A 15,435-nucleotide genomic window follows, 5' to 3' on the forward strand; every position below is an offset into this window, starting at 1 on the left:
GTGAAAGATCCTGAAAATATCACTGTAACGATGATTATAAAGGCTGTGGAAGATAAGACTGGAATTGGAAAATTGTTTGGACTGAGGAAAAAAGCCAATTTTGACTATGAACTAACTATGGAAAATGAAACGGACTGTGATCACTTAATGGATGGACTGATGATTAACCAACAATTTTGTGAAGTATCAAAACTCTGCGCAACTGAGAGAATGGTTTCTTTTTTGAACTTACCCAACTATATTCAAGATAGTGAAATCATCCAAAAGCTGGTGGACTGGGGAGTTTCTCCAATTCTCCCTCTGAGTAGAAGACATCATCCAGGAACAACTGTGGCTGATGTAACAAGGTTCATCAGGGTGAAATTTCCAAAAGAAGTTATGAGTCTTCCTTACAATGTAAAGTTTGATACAGAGGAAGGACCAAAATATTTTAGAGTCATACATGATCAGCAGATAAAAACATGCAGATTATGTGGAAGTGCTGAACATGAAAAAAAAGACTGCCCACAATTTGTGTGTAGAGAATGTCTGGAGCAGGGGCATTTTGCGCGGGACTGTAAAGCCCCACGGTGCCAAGGCTGCAAAAAGACAATATTGTGGTGCAGATGTGAATCGGATGAGGAAGAGACTGGAGTTATGGAAACGAACAAACAAATGGAGAAATCAAGCAATGAAGAACGGGAAGAGGAAGTACAGGAATTACCACCGGATGATTTGAATGAACAAGAAGAGGAGCAGGCCATGAGTGAAGAGGATGAAGGAGATACAGCAGAGACTGAGGCACAACATCAAATGAAAGACGATGGACACGACATGGAAGAAGAACATGGAGCAGCAGGTGAAAATACAGAAAGCAGAATTGAGGAAGAGGTAAGCGATGATGATGATGATAATGAAGAAATAAATATTGGGACTAAAGACAGAACAATAGACAGCATAAACAGAAGACGCAGAAAAACTGTACAATTAAATATTCAGCAAGTGCTTAAGAAACAGAAATTACGAAAGGAAGCAAAAGCAAAACTAAAAACTGACAGAACTGATCTAAGATTTTAGATCATAAAAAAGACTACAAATGATTGATGATTTGTTTCATTTGGATTTTCTTTTGTTTGGATGGCTTGTTTTGTTTTATATTTCTAATGAACAACTTATGCTTGGTTTCAATTAATGTAAGAGGGCTGTCATCCAAAGTGAAGTTTGAAAATGTAATTGCTTTAACAAAAAAATGTGATGTTATATGTATACAAGAGACTGGATGGAATGAAAACATTGTTAATGATTTAAAAAAATGTTGGGATGGGGAAATATTGTATAATAATGACCCAAATAGGAAAAAAGGCATGGCAATATTAATTAGAAGGGGAATATATTCATTTGATGTTTTATTTAAAGATAATTATGGAAGGATTTTAACTATTAGAATTATGAATAAGGATGAAGAAATAACAATATGTAACATACATGCTCCAAATGAAGACTTAGAAAGAGTTACTTTTTTTAAAGATCTAAGTGTTTTAAAGAGTGGATGGAATAATGTTATTGTTTTAGGAGATTTTAATACTGTTTTAGAAAGAATAGATGTAGATGATCATATGGTGTATAGAGCAGATGTTGGAAGAAGAGAACTGAAACACATGATTGAAAAACATAAATATGTAGATGTATGGAGAGAGAGAAATAGAGCCAAAAGAGAATACTCAAGAAGGCCGTGGGTGAATACAGTTTTAAAACAAAGCAGATTAGACTATGTTTTATGTACAAGGAATTTAGAATCTTTTATTTCAAATATTTTTTACAAGATTTTTAGCTGTAGTGACCATGATTTTCTGTATGTAATGATGGATTTCAGTGGAGTTGAAAGAGGACCAGGTGTATGGGTGTTTAATACAGAGCTTTTAAAGAATGATTTTTATAAAATCGAAATGGAAAACATTATTATCAATAGTGTAAATGATGAGTTATATGAGGAAGAAATAAGTGTGTGGTGGGACAATGTAAAATTAGAGGCCAAAAGATTTTCAATAGAATGTTCAAAGAAAATGCAGAAAGCCAAAAGAGCTAAAGAAAGACAATTAAATAAAGAATGGGAGAATGAAATGGAAAAGATAACAGAAGGAAATATGGATATTAGGAGAATAGTGATATTAGAAGAGAAACTGAAAAAACTAGAAGAGGAAAAATGTATGGGAGCTAGAATAAGAAGTAAGATGAAAAATACAGTGGAAGGAGAAAGAAGTACAAAGTTCTTTTATGATCTTGAAAAAACACGACAAAAAGCAGATTTGATAAAGAATCTCTCAACAAAAGAGAAAACTGTCAAAGATAAAGAAAGTATTTTAAGAACCGTTAAAGATTTCTATGAAACTTTGTTTAAAGCAAAAGGAGTTCATGAAGAAGATAAGGATTTTTTATTAAATCAAATAAAGGTTAAAGTAAGTGAAGAGGATAAAAAACTGTGTGATAGTGATATAACTGAAGATGAGATCAATGAAGCTATAACACAATTAAGTAATGGGAAAAGCCCTGGTTTAGATGGTTTGTCATCTGAATTTTATAAGACTTTTAAAGATGTTTTAATTCCAATTTTAAAAGACCTTTTTATTGCTATTTTTAAAAAAGGACAGTTGAGTGAGAGTATGAAGAAAGGAATGATTAAAATAATTTATAAAAATAAAGGTGATAAATATGATTTGCAAAATTATAGACCTTTAAGTATGCTTAATACAGATTATAAAATATTAGCAAAGATTTTAGCAAACAGGCTTAAAAAGGTAGTTCCCACTCTTATTACTACTAATCAGGCTTATGGTGTTATAGGTAGAGATATAGCAGACACAGTAACAAGCATCAGAGATTTAATCTGGTACATAAAAGAAAAAAAGATGAAGGATTTTTATTCAGCATAGATCTAGAAAAGGCTTTTGATAGAGTTGAGCATAGCTATTTATTTGACATAATACAGAAATTTGGCTTTGGTGAGAATTTTATTAAGTGGATAAAATGTTTTTATACAGATATTTTTAGTTGTTTTAAAATAAATGGATTTTTAACCGATTACATTGAGATTTCTAGATCTATAAGACAAGGATGTCCTTTATCAGCGTTATTATACACATTAGTTGCTGAACCATTAGGCTTAGCTATAAATGGAGAAAAGGAAATTAAAGGGTTTAAAATAGAAATCAATAGAACAGAACAGAAGATTTTTTAGTATGCTGATGATACCACTCTATTTTTAAAAGATTTTAAAAGTGTTGGAAAAGCTATGGAAATATTTGATAAATATTGTCGAGGATCGGGAGCAAAAGTAAATAAAGAAAAAACTGAATATATGAAGATGGGTAAAGTAGACGTTCCACAAGGAAATTGGGAATATAAAGAACAAAAAAAATTACATAAAGATCTTAGGCATTACACTGGGATATGATGAAATTAAAACTAGAGAAATAATTTGGGATGAACTTATAAATAAAATGGAAAAAAGATTATGTTTTTGGAAACAGAGAGTGTTGTTTTCAAAAGGGAAAGTTCTGGTATTAAATTCTCTTTTTCTATCTAAAATGTGGTATGTTTTAAGTGTTGTTAGTCTACCTACGTGGGTGTATAAGAAAATAAAAACTATGATTTTAAAGTTTTTATGGGATGATAAACCATCTAAAATTGCATATAACACTATCATTGGAAAGGTGGATGAGGGAGGACTAGGACTTATAGATCCATGGATAAGAATGAAAAGCATGAGAATTAAAACATTAAAAAAGTTTTTAAATGAAGACAATATTCCATGGAAAAGCATAATGAGTTATTTTATTAATAAATGTGGACAAATAGGAGATGATTTCTTATGGATGGCATTTAAAGACCGCATGATAGAAAATATTCCTGAGTTTTATAAAGAGGTGTTGAGAACATGGAAATGCTTTTATAATAATATACAAACTGAGATTGAAGGGAGAAAACTTTATTAACAGCAACCCTTATTTTTAAATCAGAACAATAAAAGCAAAAAGCAAATGTTTTATGAGAGCTGGTATGCAGTGGGTTTTAGACAAGTAAAAGACATTTTATATGAAATAAAACCTGGGTTTTTACCGACTCAAGCAATAATAGATACACTGGAGGAAATAGAAGATGTAGATGATAAAGAAAAAATTGAAGATCAATACAAGAAGTTAAGATTAGCATTACCAGATCACTGGATCAAAACTATTGAAGAGAATGAAAAAGAAACTGAAAATAGAAAAATAAAAGTTTTTTTAAAAATGGATGAAGATAAAATTAGTATCAATGATTGTCCTATCAAGATGTTTTATACATGTTTGTGTAACACTGTGTTTAAAAAACCTAAATCAAGAGAATTTTGGGAAAAGTTATTTGAAAACTTTGATACTTCAAACATATGGAAAAATGTAAGATCAATTTTAAAAAGTCCAGCATTGGAAAACTTTGATTTTATGTTAAGACACAACTGCATAATGACAGAGATCATCTTTAAAAAGATTGGGGTATCACAAGATGATTTGTGTAAAGTGTGTTTGGAAAAAAAGGAAGGTGTGTTACACCTATTTTAAATTGTAAAAAGTTGAGTGATTTTATGAAGATGTTGAAAACAATGGTGTGTAATTTTCTGTATGATGAAAACATTATTTTAGAAGAATGGGATACACTGTTTTTATTTGGTTTTAATGGGAAAACAAAAAATAAGTTTGCTCTTAATTATATGTTGACTCTTGCAAGATTTACAATATGGAAAAGAAGAAATATTATGAAACAAAAGAAAAAAGAAATTCCATTGGTTTTGTTGTATAAACAGATTGTGACTGAGGAAATAATGGTTATATATGACTATTGCAAAATGTATGAAAAGATGGACATTTTTGAAAAATGTATTACAAAAAATAATCCATATATTGTACAAACTTGGACTGGTTTTAAAGTTTTCTTACCTGGAGATTTTTAAATATTTTATCTTTTAAATATTTGTATGTATAAATGTCAAGATTGTTGATGATGTATTTTTTAATAAAGAAAAAAGAAAAAAAAAAGCTCGAATCTGCTCAGGAGCAAGTGTCTTTCCCACAATTAGATTGCAGCATCTTAACAAAGTCTGCACTGGAAGTCTCTCTTTGCCATTGCTCCTTTTAGCAAGAGCACCCTATTGAAACAGGAACAGTAAAGATTCACAATTAGAGTAGTAATACTCTATAACTGGATTTGAATATAATAACAACAACAATGTGGGGTCTGCTGTGATGGAATCAGTAACTTTCACTCTTTTGTGAAATAACAGTTACCTTGTAATCAGGTGCTTAAATGCATCGCAGCTGGCTGTCGTAAGGAGAACACTTTAAATGCCTTGAGTAGGGCTCAAATAGAGACAGAACTGTGGTTGACAGGAAGGTGGGAGTGCTTCCTAAGCTGGTATTAAGGAGCTCTTTTTCTTTGTGGAGGAGCTCCAGCAAGGCATGGCTAAATTGAATTGATTTCCCAGTGCTGTTGTGCTACTTGAAACAAGTTGGTGTCGAAACTGCTCAGGGAAAGCAGCTTTGTAAGGTAGTGTGGCCGAGCGGTCTAAGGCGCTGGATTAAGGCTCCAGTCTCTCGGGGGCGTGGGTTCGAATCCCACCACTGCCAGGCAGCCCTTTTAGGATGCTTGAGAATGACCTCTCTGCTTGAGCAAACAGACTTGCGAAGAGATACTGCATGCTTCCGCTCACATCCAAATGTAGACTCCTTGGCCAAAGTTGAAGGGCTTCACTAGGAAGCTCTGCGTCCTCTCTGCTGTTCTACTTCGGTAAAATTGGGCAGAAAAGGGACCACTGCATAAATTAATCGAGGGTAGCGTGGCCGAGGGGTCTAAGGCGCTGGATTTAGGCTCCAGTCTCTTTGGGGCGTGGGTTTGAATCCCACCGCTGCCAGATGTGGTTTTAAACAAGGCCAAACTGCTTGAGTGTGTGTGCATTCTCAGTGAACGCTGGAAGTGAGAGAGTACATTTAAGTTGGCAACTAGTCAGTATAATGTGTTCTTTGAAACTCACGGCAGACTCGTTGGTGTGACAGCAACACATCCCCAAGCTCGAATCTGCTCAGGAGCAAGTGTCTTTCCCACAATTAGATTGCAGCATCTTAACAAAGTCTGCACTGGAAGTCTCTCTTTGCCATTGCTCCTTTTAGCAAGAGCACCCTATTGAAACAGGAACAGTAAAGATTCACAATTAGAGTAGTAATACTCTATAACTGGATTTGAATATAATAACAACAACAATGTGGGGTCTGCTGTGATGGAATCAGTAACTTTCACTCTTTTGTGAAATAACAGTTACCTTGTAATCAGGTGCTTAAATGCATCGCAGCTGGCTGTCGTAAGGAGAACACTTTAAATGCCTTGAGGTGTGCTCAAATAGAGACAGAACTGTGGTTGACAGGAAGGCGGGAGTGCTTCCTAAGCTGGTATTAAGGAGGTCTCTTTCTTTGTGGAGGAGCTCCAGCTAGGCATGGCTAAATTGAACTGATTTCCCAGAGCTGTTGCGCTACTTGAAACAAGTTGGTGTCGAAACTGCTCAGGGAAAGCAGCTTTGTAAGGTAGCGTGGCCGAGCGGTCTAAGGCGCTGGATTAAGGCTCCAGTCTCTTCGGGGGCGTGGGTTCGAATCCCACCGCTGCCAGGCAGTCCTTTTAGGATGCTTGAGAATGACTTCTCTGCTTGAGCAAACAGACTTGCGAAGAGATACTGCATGCTTCCGCTCACATCCAAATGTAGACTCCTTGGCCAAAGTTGAAGGGCTTCACTAGGAAGCTCTGCGTCCTCTCTGCTGTTCTGCTTCCGTAAAATTGGGCAGAAAAGGGACCACTGCATGAATTCATTGAGGGTAGCGTGGCCGAGGGGTCTAAGGCGCTGGAATTAGGCTCCAGTCTCTTCGGGGGCGTGGGTTCGAATCCCACCGCTGCCAGATGTGGTTTTAAACACGGCCAAACTGCTTGAGTGTGTGAGCGTTCGCAGTGAACGCTGGAAGTGAAAGAGTAAATTTAAGTCGTCAACTAGTCAGTATAATTTGTTCTTTGAAACTCACGGCAGACTCGTTGGTGTGACAGCAACACATCCCCAAGCTCGAATCTGCTCAGGAGCAAGTGTCTTTCCCACAATTAGATTGCAGCATCTTAACAAAGTCTGCACTGGAAGTCTCTCTTTGCCATTGCTCCTTTTAGCAAGAGCACCCTATTGAAACAGGAACAGTAAAGATTCACAATTAGAGTAGTAATACTCTATAACTGGATTTGAATATAATAACAACAACAATGTGGGGTCTGCTGTGATGGAATCAGTAACTTTCACTCTTTTGTGAAATAACAGTTACCTTGTAATCAGGTGCTTAAATGCATCGCAGCTGGCTGTCGTAAGGAGAACACTTTAAATGCCTTGAGGTGTGCTCAAATAGAGACAGAACTGTGGTTGACAGGAAGGCGGGAGTGCTTCCTAAGCTGGTATTAAGGAGGTCTCTTTCTTTGTGGAGGAGCTCCAGCTAGGCATGGCTAAATTGAACTGATTTCCCAGAGCTGTTGCGCTACTTGAAACAAGTTGGTGTCGAAACTGCTCAGGGAAAGCAGCTTTGTAAGGTAGCGTGGCCGAGCGGTCTAAGGCGCTGGATTAAGGCTCCAGTCTCTTCGGGGGCGTGGGTTCGAATCCCACCGCTGCCAGGCAGTCCTTTTAGGATGCTTGAGAATGACTTCTCTGCTTGAGCAAACAGACTTGCGAAGAGATACTGCATGCTTCCGCTCACATCCAAATGTAGACTCCTTGGCCAAAGTTGAAGGGCTTCACTAGGAAGCTCTGCGTCCTCTCTGCTGTTCTGCTTCCGTAAAATTGGGCAGAAAAGGGACCACTGCATGAATTCATTGAGGGTAGCGTGGCCGAGGGGTCTAAGGCGCTGGAATTAGGCTCCAGTCTCTTCGGGGGCGTGGGTTCGAATCCCACCGCTGCCAGATGTGGTTTTAAACACGGCCAAACTGCTTGAGTGTGTGAGCGTTCGCAGTGAACGCTGGAAGTGAAAGAGTAAATTTAAGTCGTCAACTAGTCAGTATAATTTGTTCTTTGAAACTCACGGCAGACTCGTTGGTGTGACAGCAACACATCCCCAAGCTCGAATCTGCTCAGGAGCAAGTGTCTTTCCCACAATTAGATTGCAGCATCTTAACAAAGTCTGCACTGGAAGTCTCTCTTTGCCATTGCTCCTTTTAGCAAGAGCACCCTATTGAAACAGGAACAGTAAAGATTCACAATTAGAGTAGTAATACTCTATAACTGGATTTGAATATAATAACAACAACAATGTGGGGTCTGCTGTGATGGAATCAGTAACTTTCACTCTTTTGTGAAATAACAGTTACCTTGTAATCAGGTTTAAATGCATCGCAGCTGGCTGCCGTTAGGAGAAGACTTCAAATGCCTTGAGTAGGGCTCAAATAGAGACAGAACTGTGGTTGACAGGAAGGTGGGAGTGCTTCCTAAGCTGGTATTAAGGAGCTCTTTTTCTTTGTGGAGGAGCTCCAGCAAGGCATGGCTAAATTGAATTGATTTCCCAGTGCTGTTGTGCTACTTGAAACAAGTTGGTGTCGAAACTGCTCAGGGAAAGCAGCTTTGTAAGGTAGTGTGGCCGAGCGGTCTAAGGCGCTGGATTAAGGCTCCAGTCTCTTCGGGGGCGTGGGTTCGAATCCCACCGCTGCCAGGCAGCCCTTTTAGGATGCTTGAGAATGACCTCTCTGCTTGAGCAAACAGACTTGCAAAGAGATACTGCATGCTTCCGCTCACATCCAAATGTAGACTCCTTGGCCAAAGTTGAAGGGCTTCACTAGGAAGCTCTGCGTCTTCTCTGCTGTTCTGCTTCCGTAAAATTGGGCAGAAAAGGGACCACTGCATGAATTCATCGAGGGTAGCGTGACCGAGGGGTCTAAGGCGCTGGATTTAGGCTCCAGTCTCTTCGGGGGCGTGGGTTCGAATCCCACCGCTGCCAGATGTGGTTTTAAACACGGCCAAACTGCTTGAGTGTGTGAGCGTTCGCAGTGAACGCTGGAAGTGAGAGAGTAAATTTAAGTCGTCAACTAGTCAGTATAATGTGTTCTTTGAAACTCACGGCAGACTCGGTGTGACAGCAACACATCCCCAAGCTCGAATCTGCTCAGGAGCAAGTGTCTTTCCCACAATTAGATTGCAGCATCTTAACAAAGTCTGCACTGGAAGTCTCTCTTTGCCATTGCTCCTTTTAGCAAGAGCACCCTATTGAAACAGGAACAGTAAAGATTCACAATTAGAGTAGTAATACTCTATAACTGGATTTGAATATAATAACAACAACAATGTGGGGTCTGCTGTGATGGAATCAGTAACTTTCACTCTTTTGTGAAATAACAGTTACCTTGTAATCAGGTTTAAATGCATCGCAGCTGGCTGCCGTTAGGAGAAGACTTCAAATGCCTTGAGTAGGGCTCAAATAGAGACAGAACTGTGGTTGACAGGAAGGTGGGAGTGCTTCCTAAGCTGGTATTAAGGAGCTCTTTTTCTTTGTGGAGGAGCTCCAGCAAGGCATGGCTAAATTGAATTGATTTCCCAGTGCTGTTGTGCTACTTGAAACAAGTTGGTGTCGAAACTGCTCAGGGAAAGCAGCTTTGTAAGGTAGTGTGGCTGAGCGGTCTAAGGCGCTGGATTAAGGCTCCAGTCTCTTCGGGGGCGTGGGTTCGAATCCCACCGCTGCCAGGCAGCCCTTTTAGGATGCTTGAGAATGACCTCTCTGCTTGAGCAAACAGACTTGCGAAGAGATACTGCATGCTTCCGCTCACATCCAAATGTAGACTCCTTGGCCAAAGTTGAAGGGCTTCACTAGGAAGCTCTGCGTCCTCTCTGCTGTTCTGCTTCCGTAAAATTGGGCAGAAAAGGGACCACTGCATGAATTCATCGAGGGTAGCGTGACCGAGGGGTCTAAGGCGCTGGATTTAGGCTCCAGTCTCTTCGGGGGCGTGGGTTCAAATCCCACCGCTGCCAGATGTGGTTTTAAACACGGCCAAACTGCTTGAGTGTGTGAGCGTTCGCAGTGAACGCTGGAAGTGAGAGAGTAAATTTAAGTCGTCAACTAGTCAGTATAATGTGTTCTTTGAAACTCACGGCAGACTCGTTGGTGTGACAGCAACACATCCCCAAGCTCGAATCTGCTCAGGAGCAAGTGTCTTTCCCACAATTAGATTGCAGCATCTTAACAAAGTCTGCACTGGAAGTCTCTCTTTGCCATTGCTCCTTTTAGCAAGAGCACCCTATTGAAACAGGAACAGTAAAGATTCACAATTAGAGTAGTAATACTCTATAACTGGATTTGAATATAATAACAACAACAATGTGGGGTCTGCTGTGATGGAATCAGTAACTTTCACTCTTTTGTGAAATAACAGTTACCTTGTAATCAGGTGCTTAAATGCATCGCAGCTGGCTGTCGTAAGGAGAAGACTTTAAATGCCTTGAGGTGTGCTCAAATAGAGACAGAACTGTGGTTGACAGGAAGGCGGGAGTGCTTCCTAAGCTGGTATTAAGGAGGTCTCTTTCTTTGTGGAGGAGCTCCAGCTAGGCATGGCTAAATTGAACTGATTTCCCAGAGCTGTTGCGCTACTTGAAACAAGTTGGTGTCGAAACTGCTCAGGGAAAGCCGCTTTGTAAGGTAGCGTGGCCGAGCGGTCTAAGGTGCTGGATTAAGGCTCCAGTCTCTTCGGGGGCGTGGGTTCGAATCCCACCGCTGCCAGGCAGTCCTTTTAGGATGCTTGAGAATGACCTCTCTGCTTGAGCAAACAGACTTGCGAAGAGATACTGCATGCTTCCGCTCACATCCAAATGTAGACTCCTTGGCCAAAGTTGAAGGGCTTCACTAGGAAGCTCTGCGTCCTCTCTGCTGTTCTGCTTCCGTAAAATTAGGCAGAAAATAGACCACTGCATGAATTCATCGAGGGTAGCGTGGCCGAGGGGTCTAAGGCGCTGGATTTAGGCTCCAGTCTCTTCGAGGGCGTGGGTTCGAATCCCACCGCTGCCAGGTGTGGTTTTAAACAAGGCCAAACTGCTTGAGTGTGTGTGCATTCTCAGTGAACGCTGGAAGTGAGAGAGTACATTTAAGTTGGCAACTAGTCAGTATAATGTGTTCTTTGAATCTCACGGCAGACTCGTTGGTGTGACAGCAACACATCCCCAAGCTCGAATCTGCTCAGGAGCAAGTGTCTTTCCCACAATTAGATTGCAGCATCTTAACAAAGTCTGCACTGGAAGTCTCTCTTTGCCATTGCTCCTTTTAGCAAGAGCACCCTATTGAAACAGGAACAGTAAAGATTCACAATTAGAGTAGTAATACTCTATAACTGGATTTGAATATAATAACAACAACAATGTGGGGTCTGCTGTGATGGAATCAGTAACTTTCACTCTTTTGTGAAATAACAGTTACCTTGTAATCAGGTGCTTAAATGCATCGCAGCTGGCTGCCGTAAGGAGAAGACTTTAAATGCCTTGAGGTGTTCTCAAATAGAGACAGAACTGTGGTTGACAGGAAGTGCTGTCAATGCAAATGTTTGGGGAGTGCTTCCTAAGCTGGTATTAAGGAGCTCTCTTTCTTTGTGGAGGAGCTCCAGCAAGGCATGGCCAAATTGAACTCATTTCCCAGAGCTGTTGCGCTACTTGAAACAAGTTGGTGTCGAAACTGCTCAGGGAAAGCAGCTTTGTAAGGTAGCGTGGCTGAGTGGTCTAAGGCGCTGGATTAAGGCTTCAATCTCTTTGGTGGCGTGGGTTTGAATCCCACTGCTGCCAGGCAGTCCTTTTAGGATGCTTGAGAATGACCTCTCTGCTTGAGCAAACAGACTTGCAAAATGATACTGCATGCTTCTGCTTGGATCGGTCTAATGCGCTGGATTTAGGCTCCTGTCTCTTCGGGGGCGTGGGTTTGAATCCCACAGCTGCCAGATGTGGTTTTAAACATGGCCAAACTGCTTGAGTGTGTGTGTGAGTCTTAGTGAACGCTGGAAATGAGAGAGTACATTTAAGTTGGCAACTAGTCAGTATAATGTGTTCTTTGAAACTCACGGCAGACTTGTCGGTGTGACAGCAACACATCCCCAAGCTCGAATATGCTCAGGAGCAAGTGTCTTTCCCACGATTAGATTGCAGCATCTTAACAAAGTCTGCACTGGAAGTCTCTCTCTGCCATTGCTCCTTTTAGCAAGAGCACACTGTTGAAACAGGAACAGTAAAGATTCACAATTACAGTAGTAATACAGTGGGGAATAAACCAGAGTCAAGAGATGCGTTGATTATGTGAGTCAGTGTTGGTATGACTTTCTGACACAGAAATGAAAATAGCCTCACCATTTACTTTCCTTCACTAAATAAGGTATAGTGATAAAAATGCTGGCTTACTTTGTGTTCCAGAAGACAGGAAATGTTTAAAACCACATGATGGAGAGTAAATGGTAAGCTCATTTTCATATTTAGGGTAAACATCCATTTCATGCTTGCCACTTTAAGCCTTTATACTAAAGTTCACTTTTTTGTTCTTTTTTGAAGACCTGATAGTGCTGAAAGAAGAGACACATCAATGGAATGAAATGGAAGAGAAACAACAAGAAATAACGACTGATGAAAAACCCACACTCACTAAAAAGACTTTATCACGTGGAAGATCTCGGAAATCCAAGTCTAGGTGTAATTACAGCTGTAAACAGAGTAGAAAGAGTTTCTGTCAAAAGCCAAACCTTGATGTTCACACTAGAAAGAAACCTTACACCTGCAAACAGTGTGGAAAAAAAGCTTCTATAATACAGGAAACTTAACAGTGCACATGAGAATTCACACTGGAGAGAGGCCGTACACATGCCAACAGTGTGGAAAAAGCTTCTATTCTACAGGAAACTTGGCAGTGCACAGAAGAATTCACTCTGGGGAGAGGCTCTACTCTTGCCCTCAGTGTGGAAAGAGTTGTAAGCAAAATGGCAATTTTGAAACCCACATGAGAACTCACACTGGAGAGAGAAGCTTTATTTGCACACAGTGTAGGAAATGTTTTTCTCAAAAACAAAACCTTACCATCCACATGAGGATTCACACTGGAGAGAAACCTTACACATGCACAGAGTGTGGTAAAAGTTTCCCACATACAGGCTCACTCAAACACCACATGATAAGTCACACCGGACAGAAGCCGTTTGCATGTGCTCATTGTGGAAAGAGCTTCACAACCAAAGCTAGCCTCATGAACCACATGAATGGTCACACTGGAACCACATGTGATCATTGTGGAAAGAGTGCAAAGACTCCATTAAGCAACACATGAAGACTCACTTAGGAGAGCGTTTTCGATGCAGTGAGTGTGGAAAGGTCTTTAAACATAAAAGAAGCCTCATCAATCACATGAAGCTTCACAATGGAGAGAAAAAATGAGGCCTTGTCCAGCGGAGCTTAAGGCTTTCCCGGGATAGCATCTCGGGACAAGTGTAAACTCTTGAATACATCTCAAGTTACTGGAATGAAACCCTTTGAACCTGAAGATTTAAACACAATAACTGAAGAGGGGTGAAGATGTACCAGATTGTGAGAGTTTCTACAGGGCTGCAATGAAGCAAAATAACTCTATATGTGTTTCAAGTTATTATGAACTGAGAACCAAATTTGTGCACATTGCACACTGCAATCAAATGATCGGCACTGAAAAGAGAATTAGAAAGATTAGGGAGGAGAAAATGTTTGGGGAGATGCAGAGAAAACTGTCCTACACTCTTAGATTGTGTTTTTGATCGTTCACACTGTTTGATTTTTACTCCCTTGAACAAACAGATTTGCCTCCAATTTTGGGCTTTTGTCTGCAGTTTCACAAAACTTGTTGGTGAATAAAAGTTGGCCGGTGTGAACTTGCAGTGACAGTGAGAGACTGATGCAGACTCCATAAAGCCCTGTTCAGACTACACAATGCCATTTGCCAGTTACCACAGATCAGATTTGTGTCAGATTATGAGATTTTGACTTGATCAAATCTTGATGAGTTGTGGGTAACAAATGAAGACTTTGGTTTCAAAACACTACACATTTATTTTGATGGACTGATTTTAGAAAATAAAAAAGTTTTCCTCATGAAGACAATTAAACTTTCTGTAAACAACTGGTTACCTTTGAAAAGATGTTCATGTGAAAACTCCCACATTACTACAAATAAATCTGTGTATGGGAAGCCCAGTATCTCTATTGTGAATGAGAATATGAGTGATTTGTTAGCTTACATGCTAATTCCAGTACTCAACAGATTACTGAAGCACTTCAGCTATCTGTTCATTCAAATTCTATATATATATATATATATATATATATATATATATATATATATATATATATAGAATTTGAATGAACAGATAGCTGAAGTGCTTCAGTAATCTGATACTGGGTTTCCCACCTAACATTGCTGTTAGTAATAGTAGTCACACACACACATGTATATATGTATATATATATATATATATATATATATATATATATATATATATATATATATATATATATATATATATATATATATATACACACACATATGTGTGTGTGTGTGACTACTATTACTAACAGCAATGTTAGGTGGGCAAAATAAAACTGAAAAAGGATAGTTTTTTTTAAACTAGTATGGGTCTATAAATCTCATTGTCACCCTTTAAAAGGTTTAAAAACCAACATTTATAAATTTCTATATATTATTAATTGAAGATTTTTTTGCAAAGCATAAACGGTTATTAACTACTTAATGCTGTGTACAATTTTCTTTAGTCACATTAAATTTAACTTGTTTACTGCAAAAAGGGTTTACATGGATATTGACATGAGACATGAGTATATGCAATTATAGAAAACATGCTCAGCGTTTTCAATATGACTTTCACAAAATTGACAAGTTCTCCTTATTATCAACTTTTAGTCTCAGGAATTCTTTTGATGGATACACATCATTAATCATTTAAACTGAAGTTCTTTAATTTTGGGGAGAATTGAATTTAATTCCTGTGAATTAAAATCTTTAAAAATAAATGAGGTCTGAGCTGATTAGGATGAAGCCTTTGAATAAGAATATTCCTTTAAAACTTATTATTACATTTTGGATCTCTAAAAAATAAAGATGGAAGAGAGAACATTACAGAATAGTGTGAAAGAAAACCTCTGATCAATACTGTGATGTTTTTAGGGTTAATATTAATTATTGTTTTAAACTCTTTAGGGTGACAAGCAAAACCCTGTTTAAAGAATGGGTTGAATAATTTTAATATAGCAAAAAGATTGTCATTTCAAGTGAAAAAATCAAGTGTGATTATAATCTATTTGAACAAGTTACACAGCGTAAACCTCTGCTTGAGGACTCTTAACAGTAAACTGAAGGAAGCCTGTGTTAT

General features: G+C 38.9%; 1 protein-coding gene, 12 non-coding genes and 1 pseudogene across 13 annotated transcripts in view; 13 read left to right on the forward strand and 1 right to left on the reverse strand.

The window, feature by feature from the left end:
• Positions 1-15,435, reverse strand: part of LOC137491106 (uncharacterized) — a 1,257,671-nt gene that overhangs the window by 926,368 nt on the left and 315,868 nt on the right. The window lies entirely within an intron of this gene.
• LOC141381987 (uncharacterized) lies at positions 637-14,227 on the forward strand (annotated as a pseudogene).
• Positions 5,556-5,636, forward strand: trnal-aag (transfer RNA leucine (anticodon AAG)). The gene has a single exon. It is a non-coding gene; the product is annotated as a tRNA-Leu (tRNA).
• trnal-uag (transfer RNA leucine (anticodon UAG)) lies at positions 5,840-5,920 on the forward strand. The gene has a single exon. It is a non-coding gene; the product is annotated as a tRNA-Leu (tRNA).
• Positions 6,584-6,665, forward strand: trnal-aag (transfer RNA leucine (anticodon AAG)). The gene has a single exon. It is a non-coding gene; the product is annotated as a tRNA-Leu (tRNA).
• trnal-uag (transfer RNA leucine (anticodon UAG)) lies at positions 6,869-6,950 on the forward strand. Its single transcript has one exon. It is a non-coding gene; the product is annotated as a tRNA-Leu (tRNA).
• On the forward strand, positions 7,614-7,695 carry trnal-aag (transfer RNA leucine (anticodon AAG)). Its single transcript has one exon. It is a non-coding gene; the product is annotated as a tRNA-Leu (tRNA).
• On the forward strand, positions 7,899-7,980 carry trnal-uag (transfer RNA leucine (anticodon UAG)). Its single transcript has one exon. It is a non-coding gene; the product is annotated as a tRNA-Leu (tRNA).
• On the forward strand, positions 8,642-8,723 carry trnal-aag (transfer RNA leucine (anticodon AAG)). The gene has a single exon. It is a non-coding gene; the product is annotated as a tRNA-Leu (tRNA).
• trnal-uag (transfer RNA leucine (anticodon UAG)) lies at positions 8,927-9,008 on the forward strand. Its single transcript has one exon. It is a non-coding gene; the product is annotated as a tRNA-Leu (tRNA).
• Positions 9,667-9,748, forward strand: trnal-aag (transfer RNA leucine (anticodon AAG)). The gene has a single exon. It is a non-coding gene; the product is annotated as a tRNA-Leu (tRNA).
• trnal-uag (transfer RNA leucine (anticodon UAG)) lies at positions 9,952-10,033 on the forward strand. The gene has a single exon. It is a non-coding gene; the product is annotated as a tRNA-Leu (tRNA).
• On the forward strand, positions 10,697-10,778 carry trnal-aag (transfer RNA leucine (anticodon AAG)). Its single transcript has one exon. It is a non-coding gene; the product is annotated as a tRNA-Leu (tRNA).
• Positions 10,982-11,063, forward strand: trnal-uag (transfer RNA leucine (anticodon UAG)). Its single transcript has one exon. It is a non-coding gene; the product is annotated as a tRNA-Leu (tRNA).

This window comes from Danio rerio, chromosome 4, assembly GCF_049306965.1.
Source record: "Danio rerio strain Tuebingen ecotype United States chromosome 4, GRCz12tu, whole genome shotgun sequence".
In the NCBI taxonomy this organism is placed as follows: Eukaryota; Metazoa; Chordata; class Actinopteri; order Cypriniformes; family Danionidae; genus Danio; species Danio rerio.